This window comes from Anabrus simplex, chromosome 14 (genome assembly GCF_040414725.1).
Source record: "Anabrus simplex isolate iqAnaSimp1 chromosome 14, ASM4041472v1, whole genome shotgun sequence".
NCBI classification, from domain to species: Eukaryota; Metazoa; Arthropoda; class Insecta; order Orthoptera; family Tettigoniidae; genus Anabrus; species Anabrus simplex.
Window position 1 is genome coordinate 83,332,505 of NC_090278.1, and position 19,830 is coordinate 83,352,334.

General features: G+C 41.7%; 1 protein-coding gene across 1 annotated transcript in view; it reads right to left on the minus strand.

Moving 5' to 3' along the window:
• Nucleotides 1-19,830, minus strand: part of LOC136885679 (acetylcholinesterase) — a 1,299,399-nt gene that overhangs the window by 1,210,805 nt on the left and 68,764 nt on the right. The window contains exon 2 of the mRNA XM_067158378.2: nt 9,996-10,068. The gene's annotated coding sequence lies outside the window, so the exon portion shown is untranslated. The remainder of the gene's footprint in view (nt 1-9,995; nt 10,069-19,830) is intronic.

Consider the following 19,830-nt stretch of genomic DNA (forward strand, 5'->3'; position numbering starts at 1 on the left):
ACAGATTGCATCACTCGATAAACAACATGCGATGAAAATAAAGAGCTTTGTGGGGAAATGCATTAAAGCAGATGAGCCAATGCATCCCTTTGTTCGTAATGAGAGTCATCGTACTGTAGTACAAAACATCAGACTTCATACTTAGTGTTACGGAGATATCCGTGGTAGTTAGAGGTGAAAGAAGGTGCGGGCTGGAATAGGTCGCAACTACAAAATTAAAGTTAATTTAAAACTTTAACAAAGGTTATATTTTCTTTTCAAAATCAACAATTAACAGAGTATAACAGGTACCAAGTAGCAGATCAACAAATTAACAAATTACAGTTCGTTACAGGATTTGGGCTTCGAGCCCCAAGTTTAATTCCTGAGCTCTCAGCTCACAACCACAATTGCTGAAGGGCAGAAAACCCCTAAGTAGGAGGAGCACTTGCTCCTAATTACAATGTTAAGAAAAAGAGCAGACCCGCTCTCAATTTTACAAGCCTATCAAAGGCTACAACAAACTTCATTTCTATCTGCCCTTAAGGCACACAAGGAAACAGGGGTAACTAATACCCAATCTACTGGGCCTTCGTAAGAAGGAAAACAAAACGGGTTAAGTAAATGGCCCAAAATACAAAATGAATGGAGGCGATAACTTGCACTCCTACACCAAGTTTGTCTAAAACCTATGTGGCGCTAAGCCGATCATACAGGGGCTAATCCCAAGCTAGGGAGGTGACACGTATGAGAACACTTTACTACATTGAAGAAGAGAAGAACGGTTATGAAAACGTAGTCACCTCCTTTTTCAAAAATGAAGGGGAGTTCGAGAGGGTGAAGCACTCTCTATCCCCGCTTTACAGATTTATAATTTATAGATAGACAGAAAAGAATTTACATTTTAAAAGGGTAGGATACATACTAAAGGTTTCGAACCCTCCCCGAGAGTTAAACTGCTGAGCTAGCAAGAAATGAAGGCCATTACCTTGTAGATGAACTGCTGCTTGAAGAAAGAGGCGCTTCCCGCCCCCTGCTACATATTCACACACTAAGAAAGATGTTACTGAAGTGGCCCCGAGACAAGAAAATCAGCAGTTTTTATACCCTCGTGGAGAATTCGAGACCTTTCAAGAATGAGTAGACACACCCCCTCAATTTTATTGGGTCGCTAAAAGTTGTATATCAACATCGAAGAAGGAAGACACTATTGGTCGAAAATTAATTAAGGAAATTCGGGATTGGCTGAGTTCAAAACTGGCGGACAGAAAGATTAATATTGCCAACCCCAAAAATAAAAGAACAAGATTTAGTAAAGACAAAACTTAAGAATACAAAATGTCTTCAAGAGAGTTCATTCCATTGCGCCAGAGTGTATTACCATAGTTTTTTGGTAGAGACATTTGTTAGAGAATGTTCACACTTCTTGATACGGAGCAAACAAACACAAATCGAAATAGACGCAGTTCAGAACACTTCAAAATTACCAAATTTACAGTAGTGACATCTTCCGAAAAACCATTGAGTTAATTCAGTTTGTTAAAGTTCAGGCTTTCTCCTGTAGAGGAGTTTCAACTGGCGCAATATTTGAATTAGCGGCGTGGAGGTGTACCGCCCGATACAATTAGATCTGTTAATTCATGCGTTTTACTTGAGTGAATACTGTATATTAGGGATCATTAGTATATGATTGTAAAATGGTGCTGTATGATCTGAAGTCGAAGCGTGTTCAACTGTCATGACGGCTACTGTTTTAAATGCTGGTGTAGTACCTGGGGTAGGCACTAGGTCTAGAAGCTAGACTGTTCACTGTACTGTCCCACGAGAAGAATTGCATGTGTTCTGCACATAAAGGACATAAGATCAAGTGATGCGGGTAGTCTAGCGGGTAATATACAGGGTCATCGGAAAAGCATACACATATTTTATAAAATCGCTGCTTCAAGCTGGATGGGCATTTGAGGCGATTGCAATCTCGAAAGGAAGAGAACAGAAGGCAGTTTTCTGAATAGTGCATTTGCATGTGTGCTGTGTAGCCATGCCAGTACGATATGGACTACCCTGTGGAAAGCTCAGTTTGTTTTCACTGAGATACAACTAATCACACAAGAAACCGGTGTCCGTGTTAATTCCCTGCAAGATGGGAAGCCGTCGCATTTCAAAGCAAATGTGCGCAAGACAATGAATGCTCAATTTCTGAATGGTTCGACTGGTAGAAATTGTCCTATTGTCTGGTCACCTAGCAACCTCGATCTCACTCCAATGGACTTCCCCTTCCTCTTCCTTCTCGTCTTTTTTTATTCTTCTGGGGTATATTATGAGCATTATTTATAGTAATAATATGCATGATTTAGTTCATTTCATCTGTGGAATTAACAACGAAGTACAAGCTCGGATAAGTCGAACTTGGATGCTGTGGAAGAATGTCATTGGCGTACCTTGTCTCAAAAGAATCCCTCTTCGAATAAAGTCGAAGATATACTGAAGCATAGTATTCAGTTGTGCTTTATAACAGTGAATGTCTACCGTCCAACAAAAGCACTGAACGCCATTATCACGCTATGGTGATGCGAATACTCCTCTGGTCATTGGGCATCCTCATAATCAAGAATGACAAGGCATCGCGCCAATCATGGAGAAAAAGGCGCCTCCGATGGTATGTCAATGTTCTAGGTGCAACACCTGGCACTTTGACGTCCACAGTGTCAACCCACGTGGATGATCAAGAAAGCGCTGGCTAGATGCTGTACAAGACAATATGAGGTACATTGGTTCGAGGACAAACGACGTCCAGGACCGTGAAAAATAGCTTATAAGGACTCGAAGAGAGAACTCTGCACCTGTGGGACTACGCTAAGTAGAATAACAAGATGAAGGAGGAAAAACAGTCGCTGATGCCATCCCAGCTGTCCCTCAGGACAGAATGCACTGTACGATACAAGAAACTGAATATCAATTCAATGTTTCCCATGCAACAAACAAAATAAACAAAATCCGACTCCTCCTCTTCAGCTGAGACCAAAATCGCCTCAAGAACTGTTGGACTGTTTAGAAACGGAAATAAGCGGAAGAAAGAGAAGGAATAAGGGAAAGACAGGTTTGATTGTTGGCAATTCGATGGTTTAAGATGTAAGTTCAAAAAAAATTAGAGAGTAGTTTTTAGCTTTAGTCTAAGAGTCGTAAGAAGAGGAAAGAAATGTAAGGAATAAGGAGCTAGAGAATTGTCAACAAATACATTTGTAAACAGTGTTTGAATATTAACTATAGGATTAGTGGACAAGAAAAGGTGTTTGGATAACATAATAGTAGATAATTTTAAACACTGGTTTAAAATTTTAATAAGTAATGAGTGGCCGTGAGGAAGAGGAACTGTTGGACTGTTTAGAGATGGAAAGGATTGATAAGTGATGTGAGGAACAAGGAAAAGACCGATCTGATTTGTGGCAATTCGGTGGTTTAATATGTAAGTTCAACTATTAAAAAAATGCAATTAGGAAGTAGCTTTAGTCTAAGAGACGCAAGAATAAGAAAGAAAAGTGATGAACATGGAACTGGAAATTGTCAACAAGTACGTTTGTATATAGTGTATAAATATTAACTATACGGTATAGTGGATGATTATCTGTAAAAGTTAGCGAATAAGTATTATAAGAGAGATGGACAGAGGCAAGGAAGAAGTAAGAGGGGAAGATTGGGGATGGAAGGGGAGGGGTATAAGAGACAGACGGGTGGGATGGTACAGTCCCATCCCTAGGTGAAAGAGGAAACATGTCCGCTCACAGAATAACAAGTGAATCAAGATGGTGGCAGGAATGAAGTAAGACGACACGATTATAGGCGGAGCAGAAGATAAATGCGTGACGGATCGTATGATGGACCGGCAACCGCCTCTACGATTCGCCACGTAAAATGAGGAGAGAAGTACGAGTTATAGGTGGGGGTAATATCTAACCCGGGAGGAGTGGCTGAGCGGTGCTGGGTGGGATGGGTCTCTCCTCACAGGGAATGCCGCGTGCAGCCAAAGTTTCTTTTTCTTTATATTTAGTTAGCTGTAGAGAGTAGATATGAGTTAGTACATTAGAATTAAGGTAGGGGATGCCCTAACATGTGGAGGTGTTCCTCGCATACCAGAGGCATCTCAATAGTTTTAGACAAGTTGGTGCAGTGCTAGGGTGGATTCCGCCGCCACGGACACCACTAAATAAGTAGAGTAGATAGTTAATTGTTTTGTTTGGTTTATATTATTTTGTGTGGTTTTTTGGGTTCATAGTTAATAGTTTTAGTGTAGATAGTTAGAGCTTTACATTATATATAATAGTATAATAGTATGTTAGTTTATATTGTTTTGTTTGGTTTTTTTGGGTTCATGTGTATTTTATGTTCTTTATTGCCTGTAACCGATGGTGCAAACTAGGGTGGCAATAAAGAGTTATCTTATCTTAAAAATCGCCTCAATATGGTTATTCAATTTGTATCAGCAATCTTTAAAGATATGGGTATTCTTTTACGATGACCCTATATAAGTTCGGTGTTAACATCTCATGGTAACAACATAAAATTTTAATAATAACAATAATAATGCCATTGGCTTACGTCCCACTAACTACTTTTAAGGTATTCGTAGACACCGAGGTGCCGGAATTTAGTCCCGCGGGAATTCTTTTACGTGCCCGTAAATCTACTGGCACGAGGATGGCGTATTTGGGTACCTTCAAATATCACTGGACTGAGCCAGGATTGAACCTGCGTAGTTTGGGATAGAAGGCCAGCAACTCAACCGTCTGAGCCACTCAGACCGGCATAAAATTTTAAGTTTTAAATCACTACATTTAAAGGTACTGAACTACTACTTACAGTTATTAAAAACTGTACTCGCGATTGAGCTATCTATTCATTAGAGGACGAACATTTAGGCAGTAATATTGTATGTAACAATGCAAACTAATTTGTCGAACAGGAAATGTCGTCTAGCCCGTTCCTCCGTAATATAACGAGAGCAACATAACTGTCAGGGGCACTTAAGAGGCCGAGCCCGTGATGTTTATGTAAACCTCATAACATGGTTGTTAGCCGGGTTAGATATACGTGTTACACTACTGAGTAAGTTTGCATTCTAACCCATTAATGCTTCAACAACATGGCACTACTAATCAACATAGTTTCCACTCGCGATCATAATCGAATACTCAGCCCTACAGTTCGTCGAACTACTGTTTATCAACACGACTTCTCGCAGCGCAGTGTCTTTCTATGAAAATTCACCTCACAACTAACAAGCCTCATTGAGATTCGCGTAGCCGTCTGTACTATGAGATTTACATAGATATTAGGGGAATAGAACTCCTAGAGTGGGTTGCACGACACTTCCTACTAACCAAATTCATTTGCATTCTATTAAACTGCTCAAAAATCCGATGTCTACTCGTCACAGACTGCTTCCGTTTACTCGTCACGAACTCACTCAAGGCTGACTGACGTACGGCAGCTGCACTCTCTCCAGACCACACAGACGACATTTGTAGTTTCCACTTCCAGATCAACCTGACCTGCTTTGTTAATCAACTTCCAGCCTCAACAATTCGAAGGCAGTATTGTTTGACATGTTTCTGGTCACCATTGTCACCTACCCCTGCACTATCGGCCTTCAGAGTTGAAATAATTTTGCCACCGCGCACAATCGGTAGGAAGACCATTCAATAGGCATGTCAAGGTTTCGAGTTAACTAACATCTCTACGTGCTCTAACTCAGGCCGTTATCGAATAGCGCAAGCGTAGAGGGCGGTACATTATACGTTCATAACTACCGTATTCCGTGCAATACATGTATATAATCATTCATGTACGTAGACAAGTCAATAAGTACCTGCTATTTTGCTCTAATTGTCTTTAGGTTGGCTCTATAGCGTTGTGTGCACACCAGCCGCTAGATGGCACCGTTGTCTACGTCTGTGGTAGGTTTCAGCGTTATCAGATCAGTACAGTTTGCGCTGTTGCGACGTAAAGATGGCCACCCATTCTCTGTTTGCACCAAGGGAGAAGAGCGTTTCGTAGTCAGTTTTTTGTGATCTAAGGATGTACCAGGAGTGGGAATTCATAGAAGAATTTTAGCACAATATGGGGACAATGTTTTGCCACAGCAAAATGTTCACCAGTGGATTGAACAGTTCAGAAGAGGTCGCTCGAGCGTGAAGGATGAAGGAAGATTCGGGTTCCATCTACAGCAGTAAATGATGTCAATATTGAACGCGTGCGTGATCCTGACTAACAGACGAGTGACTGTTAATGACGTGGCCATGCTCTAAGAGGCCGTTCATTCAGCTACGATCAACAGGTGAAGGAAGCGGTGCATACGTGGCTTGCTGCTCAACCAAAATCCTCTTTTGCAGAGGGTATCATAAATCTTGTGAAATGGTAGACCATGTGCATTGAAAAGCAGGGTGACTACGTTGAAACATGATATCAATAAAAAGTGTGTACTCTTTTCGTAATAAATTATAAAAATATATTGCAGATACCTCGTAAAGACACACACAATTCAATGCTTGTGCAAAATGCGCGAAACAACAAGTTTTGCAAGAAAATAAATAACTACTTTAAGTGTTGCCATTAGCTATGGAGTAATATAATATTATTATGGAGCAGAATAATGCAGAATACTATGCTATTATTGTATCACCTCTGTATCAAAATATGATTTTTTATAAAGTTAAACAAAATAAATTACGCTATGATAAAGGAAAGATCCCTTCAAGCAACCGTGATGATACAAAAATACAAACACACGCTAACAAATTATGCCGCTGTATGTTTCAACCGTTACCTGTGGAACAAGACAGGTGACTGGAGCCTGTAATTGAAGACCTTCCCGGAATTAGGATGCAACCAACAAGTCCGTAACTTTTGAGGAGAGAGGAAAATTATTTTTGGGGTTTATTTCATGGTATACAGTACCAATTGCACATGCAAGAGCACAAGTCAATTCGTCTATTGAAAACAATATTTTTTTGCTATAACTTAAAGTTTTAATAATAAGTGATACAGTAGAAAATAAATCGCAAGTATATCTTACGTTTGTATATAACAGAGGAGAAATTCTGTGCATGCACTTGGAACAAGAATGATAACACATAATATGAGTGTAATAATAAAAATATCGAGAAAATATAGATGTTGTATCGTCTATGGACTTTATTTAAATGATCTCTTACACCTAATGATGAACCAACACAAGCGCTGTCCACCACCTATTCCGACGGGATCCCCTGTTTATCGTAAGAGGCGACTAAAATGGGCCCCAGGGACTGTTAACTTGGAAGCGTCGGTTGGCGAACATGGGGCCCCAAGTTGACTCCTGGCATTGCGTCCACTTACTTGTGCCAGGCTCCTCACATTCATCTATCCTATCCGAACTTCGCTGGTCAACTCTTGTTCTTTTCCGACCCCGACCCGAAAACTAGAGACTCTTTCATTTTTACGCTATTCCACCTGGCCCTTGTCTTCCTTTGGCCGATACATTAATTTTTCGAAGTGTCGGACCCCTTCCATTTTTCCTCTCTGATATGTGTGGTGTTGCCCAGTTGTACTTCCTCTTAAAACAATAATCACCAGCACCATCCTCTTGACCAGGGCCTCTCAGGGTGCATGCGCTTGGTGCATGCACTGTGCACGGTGCAAAAGATGACTTCCCTTGGTTGACCAGAGTGCAGACCCCCCACCCCTCGGTTTGGAGCAATAGCGCTTACTCTCTCTTTCCTCACGCCTGTCTCGCTCGCTCCCCCTGTCTCCCTCTCCCACACTTGCTCCGTAACGCTCTAAATCCGAGCTGACTTGAGCCGAGTAGAGCCGAACTTAGCCGAGCTTAGCCAAGTAGCCTAGAGACGAAGCGTTGGTCCGAGCTGAACCGAGCCGGACCCATGCACAGTGCACGGAGCTCTTGCGCCTCGATTTGCACGCGTGAGATTTTGGGGGTTTGAGAGGCCCTGCTCTTGACTGATGTTCAGTCTTTTTTGTTTAAGATTTAGGCTTTCAGTCTTAACGACCATTTAGCCAGCTACAAAATTTTGTACGTTTCTGATTATTAATTATTGATTTTTGTATGTTTCAGATTATTAATTATGATCGACTTTGATTAATTGAACTTATACATTTACGACGAACACGAACACACAGTCCTCAAGCCGAGAAATTAACCTGACGAAGTTAAAATCCCCGACCTTGGACCCCAGTGACCAAAGGCCAGCACGACAACCATTCAGCCAGGGAAACGGGCGTCTTCTGTCCTTACACCACGGATAAAAACATTTTGCTGGCTGTAAACAAACTTGAATTTTAAATGTAAGACATATGATGACACCACAGCAAAAAGGCGTGATGATACACATTATTTCCACTGAATCTCATTTTTCAAACTTTCCTGGGAGATCTTCAATTCGTAGGCATGTACAGCCCTGAGTCAGCAACGTGGGGAAGAACTTTCGCCCGCGTGCACAGGTATTTCTGGCACGGGCATTGCGCTAAAAGCCGGAAAGCTTTGAAACACGTGCCATACACCGTAACTCCTGGAGCCGTATCGTAACGACTGGATTCGTCACTAAATCAGCTGAGAAGGCAGAGAGATACCATCAGTATGAAAGCGACACTGCCATGAACGTGTTAGCATTAATTCAAGAAGAAAAGAGGTAGGGTTCATCCATGACTGACACGAAATAAAAGCCACTCTAAGATTTGCCGATCTAAAAATCGATGGCAAAGTGAAGGGAAGAGAAGACGGACGTTATTCGTAACAAATTTGTAAAGGAAAAATTTACACAAATGGTGTCGAATTTCTCTTTAAACAAATCAAACGATCGTATATAGGGTGTCCCAGAAGGAGTTGCCAATATTCAGGGATATGATAGCAACGACATTTTCAAGAAAAAACCTCGTATGAACATATGCCCTATTCCGAATGCTTACCAAGATAGACCACACTTAATGTGCATTTGAGTTTTTGGGCTAGTAACTCGCACGAACGTGTCTTCTGCACCCAACCTCTTTGACGTATTATTCCAGCCCAACCTACCTCGTTGCTTTCAACCTCATTGCTCGGTATGTTTTTCTGCCATTAAATTAGCCCCTTGAACGCGCAGATATCCATGGTGTGTTGAGAGAAGTAGTGCGAGGGATTTATAGTGTATCAGAGAGAAGCATCGGTTAACTGTGTTTGTACATGCTCTGGCTAAAATGTCACGCATCTACACTAATCAAGAATATGCAGATATGGTGGATGTTTACGGCTTCTGTGATGGTAGCTCTCCTGCTGCGGTCGGGGAATACTTTCAGACACGTCGAATACCAGAGTTTTCAGCACATTTTGTGAAACAGGTATTCTTCAAAGTTTCCATCTTCCTTCTGAACGTGTAGTTGAACAAGCTGTGCAGGTACAGTAACACATTGTTTAAATGGTGCAGCGTAGTCTTACTACCAGCACACGGCGACTTTCTGCACATATCAGTGTCCCAATAATACGTGTAATGCGAACATTACATGATGAAAACTTCCACCCAGTTTAAAAAGTCAAAGAGCTTGTGTGGGTAAGACATACGTGCGCGCCACTAGTCCAAAAACAAATGTACATTAAATGTGTTATATCTCTAAAACGTTCGGTATAGGGCATATGTCCATATAAACTTTTTTGTTTCAATTGATCGTACCTGCCATGTCCCTGAATATTGACCATTCCTCCTGGAACACCCTGTATAAACAAGTTTCGGCGGTCGGCCTGATGAGACAGTTCTATATCTCGTGTGATCACCGCTGAAGTCGCAATAGCCATTCATGGAATCCGCGAAATGGTGACTGGTCTAAGAAACTAGCAACATCCAGAACGTATAGAAATACTACGTCAATATTGATTCACTTTAAGGGTAAGTAACATCGAGACATCTATCATCTGTATGATAAACATCTGAAATGCGTGCAGATGACTATCTTAGAGTTAATTTACAAAACAGTGCACAGTAGAATTCTAAACTTACTTTGGCAATAGTCGTCTTTTACAGCTCATTGAAAGGATACCGGAGTTGAACAGCAGTAGTTTCAAGGACTTACCTGAAAGAAAAGATAAGAATCCGATTAGCATAATAATACATTAAAATATATTACACAATAACATGCTGATTTTATTATACACTTCCCTACAAACACAACAATGTAGGATATACAATTGATCCAACCCTCCGCCTCGAATCCTCCGCGAGTCAACGAGACAATGTTAGCCGAGAGAAGAAGGAAATATAGAGCTCGCTATTCCACTGTACAACCAATCATACATCCTAAAAATGAAGTCATGGGATTCACCATCGGGGGCAGGGGCACAATACCAAAATATTGCATTGAGTTCTGAAAGGCATTCCACTACTAAAATGATAGCAAGATTACGTTTTCTGTCTTAAAATCACCAAAAAGTATTTTCAGGAACCATCTTCGGTGATTTTTTTCAAAATCCAACACATTCACTTTCTTAATTTTTCCATTTAAACACTCTTACTTTGTACAATGTATACCTCTGTATGCAGTTGCCCGATTGTGTCCGTACTAATGAACTTCTGATACATTCACCTGCATACACCTCAGCGTCACTGGATAGAGACACATCCCTCTCTGAGGAGTCTAGTAACAGGCCCTAAGACGAAACGCTGATTTTATACAGCAAACGCCTGGACTGACGCCTACAATGTAGGCAACACAGTGTAAATCGGTGTACTACAGTCAAGGTGCAGTAAAGGATACCTTGTTATTTAGGCAGCGTCTAAACTGACGAAGTATTAATATGTTTTAAATAAGTTGCAGAGTCATTAAGTTCGTGGACTGACCGCCTACACTACAGTGGAGAGTTTTCACCACAGCATGTTGCCATGAGAGTTGTTCGCTAGTGCCAACAAGAGGTAGTTGCGTGCGTACAGTATAAGCAGAACTACGATCTCTGTTGTGAAAAATAGTTGAATGTCAGGGGCAGAACTCGAGAATGTCGTAGTTTAAACAGGTGGCAAATTTAAAAGTTCTGCCAAAAATTAGGTAAATCCACTTGCGAAAACGTTTAAAACGATCAAGTCTAAATCGTCCGGATAACCACGAAGGGACAGAGTCGCGAAAAAGCAGATCAAAACACTATATGACCGTTGAACTGTTAGTGCCAGTGCACGAACATACTGACTGTAGCGCATGAGTGTACGCCGTGTTGCCTACACTGTGGGCGCCAGTCCATGAATATATTGACTGCAGTACATCGGTGTACACAGTGTTGCCTACACTGTGGCGCTAGTCCACGAATTGGAAGAAAACGTATGACAACACGGGTCCTGAAATGTATGATTGCAAATTTACCCACCACTTTCCCCTCATTTTAGAATCTGGACTTTTACGTTTAGAGTCATGCAAATTCTCTCGATGTATTCGAATAGTCTTGATGAGAACCTACTCTCCGTGCGAGCATTGTGGCAGCCTGTCAGGCAGTACGCAACTACACCAGACATTGTTGGCACTCAGCGCTCGGATCAGCGGAGGCCTGTATTCAGGCAGGAGATGGTCAATTTGAACATTTCATATGATACGAGAACAGAGTGTTCCAGCCGGCATTACAGGCGTATTCAGTGTGCAACAATATCAAAAGTGTCAGATTACACTAACGTTAATGAAGGTCTGACAACTCTGTAATTATTAGAGCCCGTAGGTTTACAAGGCGAGTAACGATTATAGCGACCGCACAACCGTTCTGCTATGAGATCTACACAAACATTAAGGGCCAGACTTACAAGAATCCCTGAAAGTTATGTTACTCTCTTTACATTACGGAAGAACGGGCTAGACGACAATTCCCTAGCCTGCACAACCGTTCTGCTAAGAGATTTGCACAAAAATTGGGGGCCAGACTTACTAGAACCCCTGGAAGTTAAGTTGCTCTCCTGTTGCTGGAAGTGTGGGTCAGGCGACAGTTCCTACTAGCCTAATTAGTCCGCATTCTAACCTATCTCTGTCTAAATATCCGGAATCTGGTAAGAATGTATTTCTGGCCCCGTACTGTCATACGCTTTATCAGAAGAAACACCCAATCCTGAAGTTTGCCGTTGTGTGTTCAATACAAACTGAGTAAAACATATTTTAATTTTCCATTAGGATATTCTTTGCCGGCCCCGTGGTTTTGGGTTAGCGTACCTGCCTCTTACCTGGAGGCCCCAGCTTCGATTCCCGGCCAGGTCAGGGATTTTACCTGAATCTGAGGGCTGGTTCGAGGTCCACTCACCTACAAGATTGGAATTGAGGAGCTATCTGACGGTGAGATAGCGCTCCGGTCTAGAAAGCCAAGAATATCGGCCGAGAGGACTCGTCGTGCTGACCATGCGACACCTCGTAGGCCAAAGCTTCAGGGCCATAGTGCCATGGGGTTAGTTATTAGGATATTCTTTACGCTTGTTTCCTTGCCTAACGGTCGGCGTTGAGGCCTTCGGTTCAGAGAGTCCCGAGTTCGATTCCCGGCCTGGTCGGGAAGTTTTATCGCGTCTTATTAATTCTCCTGTAGGTAATTTGCAAATTACCACGTGTGTGGAGGAAATCCAGAGTAATCGCAATTCTCAAACCAGGAAAAGACCCAAATGATCCAAAAAATTACAGACCTATCTCACTGTTGTGTCATCTGTACAAGATCTTAGAACGGATGATCCTGGAAAGACTTACTGTAATCATTGAACCACTTCTTATTCCAGAGCAAGCAGGATTCCGTAAAGGAAAAAGTTGTACTTCACAGGTCCTCCATCTGACACAGTATATCGAAGATGGATATGAAAATCATAAAATCACAGGGGTGGCTTTTATCGACTTATCTGTTGCATATGATACAGTTAATCATCGTATACTGTTGCGCAAATTATACAACATGACAAAAGATTACAAGATGACTCAAGTAATTTGCAATCTTCTCCAAAATCGTAGGTTCTTCGTTGAATTTCAGGATCAGAAAAGTCGATGGAGGAAACAAAAGAATGGTCTGCCACAAGGCAGTGTTCTCGCCCCTATGCTCTTTAATATCTATACGAATGACCAACCTCTTCCAGTTGGCACCAGAAGTTTCATATATGCGGATGATCGAGCTATTGCTACTCAAGCAAACTGCTTTGAGGTTGTAGAAGAAAAGTTATCAGAGGCTCTTTCTGAACTATCCTACTACTACACAGGAAATCAATTGAAGCCTAACCCATCTAAAACTCAGGTATGTGCCTTCCATTTAAAGAACAGACAGGCGTCAAGGAAATTGCAGGTAGTATGGGAAGATACTCAACTAGATCACTGCCCAACACCTAAATATCTAGGTGTAACATTGGATCGTGCTCTCACCTACAAACAACACTGCATGAACATCAAGCAGAAAGTGTCGGCTAGAAACAACATCCTTCGCAAGTTGTCTGGAACCAATTGGGGTACACATCCAAAGACGTTGAGAACTACAGCCCTGGCTCTGTGTTACTCCGCTGCAGAGTACGCTTGCCCTGTTTGGTACAGATCAAGTCATGCTAAACAAGTTGACATTTCTCTAAATGAAACATGTCGACTCATTACTGGCTGCTTGAGACCAACTCCACGAGATAGAATCTACTGTTTGGCTGGAATCGCCCCACCAGATATAAGAAGAGAAGTTGCATCCATGAATGAGAGAACTAAAGCACTTGCCTCATGTGCACACCCATTAAATGGATATGAACCTGCCCACCGAAGATTGAGGTCTAGGAGGAGTTTCCTGAATACAACCGAAGATTTAAACGAATCTGCCCAATCCACACGGTTGAGATTATGGAGAACTAGAAATCCTCAACTTGCTGATTGGATGCTACCAATTGAACATCTCCCCCCAGGACACGAGGAACATTGGTCTACGTGGAAATCGCTGAACAGGCTTCGCACTGGGGTTGGTAGATCAAGAACCAATATGGTAAAGTGGGGCTTTCCTGGCACATCCAGGCAATGCGAATGTGGTGAAGACCAAACCACAGCCCATTTCATGAACTGTAGTAAGTGTCCTTTAAGATGCACAATAGAGGACTTGATGGCTGCAACACCTAATGCCCGTGATTTGGCAAAATTTTGGGCAGACACTATTTGATATGTATGTCATTAAGTACCATTATGCAATGTAAAATGTATGCTTCTGATACGAATAAATAAATAAATAAATTCTCCTGTGTCGGGAACTGCGTATTTAGGTTCTTCAAACATTCTCCTCTTCATATTCAGACAACAAAGCACACTGCCACGCAAGAGTAGATACATCCCTCCACATAGGATTGTGCCAGGAAGGGCATCCGGTCGTGAAGCAGAGTCAAATACACATGCGCTATACAGTTCGCACCCTCGAAACAAAATTTCTGAGGAAAGCAGTGGTATAAGAATAATAGCATATCCTTGATTTTCCAAAGAGGATTGAAAAATTTATATTACCTAAAAAGCAGTCAAATAAAACTAGCTTATAATTTTATGTGAATGTTCATATCGTAATGATAGCTATACGGCCTCCAGTTTTAAATTAAATCATAACCACAAACTCATTTGGGTCAACAAATTCCTTGTGATATAGATGGTCATTGGTAAATTCTCTCTCCACCATAAAGCAGGCGAATGCCCATAAGATTAACGAGGATCGATAGAAATAATTCAAGCAACTTAAATGACCAATTTGGGTGCCAATTCTTTGTTCATTAAATGTTTCCAGTCTAAATTGAATTTAAATGCCTACGCCAATAATTGTCATAGATAAGGGAAATCCAATTTCCAGTCTTTCATGTTTTATCTTCGTTTCGTGCTGTGAATAATAACACAATATGTCGTTTTACTTAATTTTTAGCTATAAAATTTGCCATTTCAAGAAACATCCTTTATCCTGTACATATGAAAACATAATGGAATAAATGTTGAAATTGATTTGCCCGTGAATGCATGAATTATGTTTTGTTTGCGATTGATGAGGAATATTTATTAAAGTTTCAAAGTTCAACTTGTGTACAACGTATTAGATTTACCAATAATTTTTAACTGAAACTAATACTTCAAAACTCACGTGTGTAATGTGGCTTAACATAATGGGAGAGTTCGGCGGCCTCCTCCTCCGCCCGCGGCGCGGGAAATTTGAATTTTTTGCGGGAAATTTGAATTATGGCGGGAAATTTGAATTTTGGCGGGAGATTTGAATTTGTAAACAAAGCCACGTGCTTTTTGACAGCTGTCATCGACAACAACGCATCGCTAACCTCACTGCTGCCATCTTGACGGGCCTAAACCTCACTAGTGCCAACTTAACCTAACTAGCATGAGGTAAACAAAGCCACGTGTTTTTTGACAGCCACGTGCTTTTTGACAGACAACAACGCATCGCTAACCTCAGTACTGCCATCTAGACAGGCCTAAATCATAGAGGTACCAACTTAACCTCACTAGCGCGTGGTAAACAAAGCCACGTGCTTTTTGACAGCCACGTGCTCTTTGACAGCTGTCACTTAACCTAACTAGTGCGAGGTAAACAAAGCCACGTGTTTTTCGACAGCCACGTGCTTTTTGACAGACAACAACGCATCGCTAACCTCAGTACTGCCATCTTGACAGGCCTAAACCTTAGTAGTACCAACTTAACCTAACTAGCGCGTGGTAAACAAAGCCACGTGCTTTTTTGACAGCTGTCATCCGCCATCTTTAAACACTGTGCTGCCCTCTTAAAATTCGTCACCTGTCATCGGCAGTGCTGCCATCTTGGCGGGCCTAAACCTTAGTGCTACCAACTTAACCTCACTAGCGTGAGATAAACAAATCCACGTGCAGCTGTCATCCGCCATCTTTAATCACAGTGCTGCTCTCTTTAGCTACTTACCTTTGAAATGTGGTGGCGGATAATTTGTGTGATGTGGCTTAACATAATGGGATATATAAACAATTTTAGTTCATGTTCTAAGCTTTATACGTAAACAATCAAAGATCGATCATAACTGCCTACTGGCCAGATGTTTCTATTAAAAAGGCAGGTGTATTTGCTAGACTAGAGTTCTGTAATGTCTTTGAGGGAGACCCCACAGAAAATTAAAGGTGCTCGGTACGTCTTGACGTTTTTGAAAGAGTACCTTCGGATGTACGACCGTTTTGCTGTCTGTTATGAAAAAACGAGACAAGGTATCCCTAGTGTATTTGATTGACTGACTGGCTCTCCAGTTGAAAGTGTGGCGTAAACATACCTCACTGCGTCTCACGTACTGTTTGAATCATCAGTCCATTGACCGGTTTTATGCAGCCCTCCATGCCACCCTATCCTGTGCCAACCTTTTCATTTCTACGTAACTATTGCATCCTACATCTGCTCAAATCTGCTTGTCATATTCATACATTGGTCCACCCCTACCGTTCTTACCGCCTATACTTCCCTTAAAAGCCAACTGAACATTCTTCATGGTTGGTAATGTAAATGATGAGATAGGGACGCAGAGAGGTAGATTTAGTGAGAGGATATGACATGTCCCCTCTTGTCTCTACCAACCTCCCTGTGTTATCTGGCTATGAACTATCAGTAAGCATCGCACATTCACTTATTAGCACTACTAGTTTAATTTTCTATAAGCAAAGGATATTCAGATCACAAACTGTCTGTAAACATTACATATTGGCATATTATTTTAATGTTATTATTTACAAGTTGTCTTACTTCGCACCGAAACAGATAGGATTTATGGCGAGGATGGGATAGGAAAGGGCTGGGAGTGGGAAGGGAGCAATCGTGGCATTAAGTGAGGTACAGTCACAGCATTTACCTGGTGTGAAAATGTTACCATCTTCGGAGCTGCTGACAGTTGAGTTCGAACCCACTAACTCCCAAATGCAAGCTGACACCTACATGACCCAAACCGCACGGACAACTTACTCGGCATTAGCATACTGACTCATCTATTTCATTTTCTACAGCCAAAGATATTCATATAACAAACTGTCTGTAAGCACTGTATATTGGCACGTTGGCAGTTTTTTCGCCGTATGTTTAATGTCCCACTAAAACATCGAACCCTATCGACAGTTATGTCTAGGGCCCGGATTTTTATGCAGTAACCGCTTAGATTGCAAACTAATTTGGTTAGTAGGAAGTGTCGGCCACCAGTTCTTCCATACTGTAGCAAGAGTAACATAAATTATAGGGGTTTTGATGGGCCGTACCCCTATTATTTATGCAAACCCCGTAGCATAGTCGTTGTGAAGGTAAACTATACTTGTTACTCGCTTCAGGAAGTTTGCATTCTAACCTATTACTGCATAATCATCCAGGCCCTAGTTATGTCTCAGTTTCTAATATAAAGAATGTCCTGACCATGATACATTTCCAGACAGAACATGTTAGTGTATTATCACTTTCTGTTCCCAGAGTATTGGTTTCAATTTCGGTTGAGATTGTTGGCATTTGAGGAAGTTGCAATACTCCAAAAGGCTTTCAACATTGTGACATAATTGTCTGAAGTATGTCTTTAAAATAAAGAGCTGTTGAAATCATGTTAATGAAATAAATGTTATTATTACAAATTATGACACACTATATTTTCTGATGGAACACATGTTGTGTTGCTCTGGAGCTGTTAGGTTTACTGACATTTAAACTATAAACTTGTATTATATTAAGGAATTCCTATATCCCTCAATTTCAACCAGTGTCACCAGACTTCGATCCCACGAACGATTACACAGTTATCTCGGCGACAAAGCCAGCCGTAACACTATTACTCACGCTCCCAGGCTGTTATTTGTAGAGCTAACGAGGGTAAAACTCTTGACCTTGTGTCGAGAAATTGTTCTTAATGGCTTGGCGGATGAAGCACTTAGCTGGTCATCGGCCAAACCACTGCTCTGAGAGCCGGGCGTCCAAATTGATCCCAAAGACTGCCGACAAACTGGGGAAGGCTGTAGAGGACACTTAAGTGAAGGGAAAGTAATGTCATTAAACCGTAGAACGTTGATCATGGGATACAGTAAAGAATGCGACCGGGAAAAGGAGGTGGGGGAAACGATTCACTTCGAAATAACCGTAAATATCTTACATTCACGTTCATTATAGCAATCAGTAAAACGTGCTCAAGGAGGAACTTGAATAAAGCGGAAACTTGTTCACTACGGAAAATTTTCTCTGTCCAGGTGTTCTCAGTCTCCTCAATGCGGAAACATACATCAATGACAGGACAAATGCAGCGATCAGAGCCATCAATGACATACAGAATTTGAATAAGCTATCTATCAAAACAGCCCTGAAACTATTTGACCTCAAGGTGTCACCAGTGATCACCTATGGATTAGAAATTGTATGTCTGCATCTAAAAATGAAACAGTTCGAGCAATTAGAAAAAGTGAAAGCTACGTTTCTGAAAAAGGCACTATGTGTCTCGAAGTATACGCCTTCAAGGCTTGTATATGAGTTAACTCGCGAACCTTTCTATGTAGAAGATGTCCATTGTCAGCTACCACTACCTACTACACCAACATATCTACAGTTCATAGAGAAATTACGAGCAAAGAAGAGAGACATATGGAGCGAATTTTACTCGACGGACGCAATGGTTTACAAAGACTGGCAATCAGGAGGATATGAGCTCAGACACTTGATTACACGCTTTGCAATACACGGATTTCATTACAAGGTGTGTAAAACAAAGAAATTCCATCAACCAGACACGGACTGTGTATGTGAACGTTGTGGTAAGAGCTGTGAACGATATCATGCCATGATCTGTACTTGTCGGCGCGAATCGATGATAGCCTTCTGCAGAGATGACTAATGTTGTGTATTAATGTAAATATCTTTTGGCCATTGGCTGCAATAAAATATTATTATTATAAATGGAAAATAGATTTTCTTTAATCTCCTTCTACAAAGCGGAAAATATTAGGAATTGATGATGTCCGACAAACAATATTTGTGAAATACTGGTGATGGTATGATCAATGTCATTGTTTCGACAAAATGACGCACGTATTTAGGGAGAGTGATTATGCAGATGGTGGAATGAATGAAGAGATTGAAAACGTATTGGCAAGCAAGAAATGTTTCTTGCGAAGAATGCGAACTTGTACATGGTGATACAGGATTTAGAATGTTAAACTTGTAATATTTTCTTTCCATGCAATTGCCTGATGTACTGTTGTCATTGTAGTGATTGTTGTTGGGTAATTATGATTTAACTTTACTTTATTATCATCAGCGAGGGATCGCACCTCTACCGCCTCAGGGGCAGTGTCCTGGAGCTTCAGACTCTTGGTCGGGGATACAACTGGGGAGAATGACCAGTACCTCGCCCAGGCGGCCTCACCTGCTATGCTGAACAGGGGCCTTGTGGAGGGATGGGAAGATTGGAAGGGATAGGCAAGGAAGAGGGAAGGAAGCGGCCGTGGCCTTATGTTAGGTACCATCCCGGCATTCGCCTGGAGGAGAAGTGGGAAACCACGGAAAACCACTTCCAGGATGGCTGAGGTGGGAATCGAACCCACCTCTACTCAGTTGACCTCCCGAGGCTGAGAGGACCCCGTTCCAGCCCTCATACCACTTTTCAAATTTCGTGGCAGAGCCGGGAATCGAACCCGGGCCTCCGGGGGTGGCAGCTAATCACGCTAACCACTACACCACAGAGGCGGACTACTTTATTATAACTTGTAATAATAATGTTGGCGTATGGCTTTTAGTGCAGGGAGTGCCCGAGGTCAAGTTCGGCTCGCCAAATGCAGGTGTTTTGATTTAACTTCCGTAGGCAACCTGCGCGTCGTGATGAGGATGAATTGATAACGAAGATGGCACGTACACCCAACTCCCGTGCCAGC